A 1708-nucleotide genomic window follows, 5' to 3' on the forward strand; every position below is an offset into this window, starting at 1 on the left:
CCTTCCTGACGCAACCACAGACACCGAGCTACCACAGCCCTCTGTGTGGAGCAGAGAGCTGCTATCTAGGACACCCAGAGGGGCAGGTGTGGGTGCTTCATCTACCCCACCCACATTTTTTTTATGTTGTCGGTACCGGGGCTTGAACCGACGATCTTCCGATCACAGGCCCACCTTCTCTAACCTCTGCGCCACCACTCTCCCTGTTCACACCATGATTGTAAAACAGCTTATTGTTCAACAGTTGTCATGGCGTGCGTCATCATGCACTAAAATGTTAATGAATCAGACTTTCTGTGTTTACGTTTCATACATCAAATACTAACACGTTAAAGTAAATGCACTTTTGTGACAAAACAATTAAATATTTAAACTTTTTCCTTGACATACTGTATATCCTGTAGAACTTATAATAATAATAATAAAATCTAGTGTGAAGAAAAATAAAGAATCAAATGTCAGGTAGACCTTGAAGGAATGCATATCACCCGCCACCTTTCATGTTTTAGACCATCTCCCGATTACAAATGATGATGTTGTAGTCATTTTTGTTTCATATCAAATTGTAGCTCGTTATCTGTCAAATCCATTGTGGTGTAGTCATCTCTGTGTAGTAGGCTAAGATCAATTAGCTGTGGCAGTCATCTTATGTTGGATGAACTTGTGTGTAATCAGTTATTGGTGATATCCATTAATTACTTTTGAGAGTTTCATTGAATTCATTTGAGTAGTTTTTGAGATATTTTGCTAACAGACAGGACGGAGTACAACACATAGTCCAGGTTTAAGCAAAGACGCACTGTGTTGTGCTCCAAGTATGTTGAGGATGATGTTCAGCTACTACAACACCAAATTTTAGCTCAATATCTGTAAAGCTGTGTTAGCTATTTCTTGTGTTCTTTAATGTAACTGGTTGTGGTGGCCATCTTGAAATGAATCCAAACGTTCTTCAGTTGTAAACGTGGATTACTTTCTGAATGTACAGACACAGGCAAAATCTTTATCGCTGTTCCTTCACCAGCAGTAATGCAAAACATGCAATTAGCTGGTAGCATTACGTGTGCACACCCTTTAATAATTAGCTGAAGCACCTTTTATTTTAATAACAGCCTTTTCTTGTCTTAGAAACACACCTGCCGTCAATTAAAGTGATTTTGATCAACCTGAAACAAGCGTTTTTGAATTTTACTTAGTTGCAAATGACTGAAAAACCCGCACAGACCCCAGAGAGCTCTGAAAGGATCTGTGTTAAAAAGAAATCAGTCAGGAGATATAAACCCCACCCCCAACATTAGATATGCAGTAGAACACAGTGATGTCATCAAGAAGTGGATAAAATATGGGATAAGAGAACAGAGAACTGGGTGTCTGTGAAAATTTGATGAAAAGACTCCACAGAAACTGGTCAGACAGACATCCAGCAACACTGACTGGGTTCTCCACATTGACTTATTATTTTACAGTTACTAATGCATATGAGTAAAATCAGGCCCCAAATACGTTCATAGCTAATTCCAGTATCCAAGGTTGGTGTTCAGCTCTTTTGTTTTGGTCCTTTACACTTGCTTTCTATTACATTTTATATGCAAGTGTTATTTATGAATTACTGGTGTTTTACGTTGTCAGAGTCAGAGTCAGAGTTTCTTTATTGTCATTCGCATCTCATGTGGTACATGTGGTGGAGCGAAATTATGTACACAGGGTCCCA

Source organism: Nematolebias whitei, chromosome 12 (genome assembly GCF_014905685.2).
Source record: "Nematolebias whitei isolate Nwh7 chromosome 12, NemWhi1, whole genome shotgun sequence".
Classification (NCBI taxonomy): Eukaryota; Metazoa; Chordata; class Actinopteri; order Cyprinodontiformes; family Rivulidae; genus Nematolebias; species Nematolebias whitei.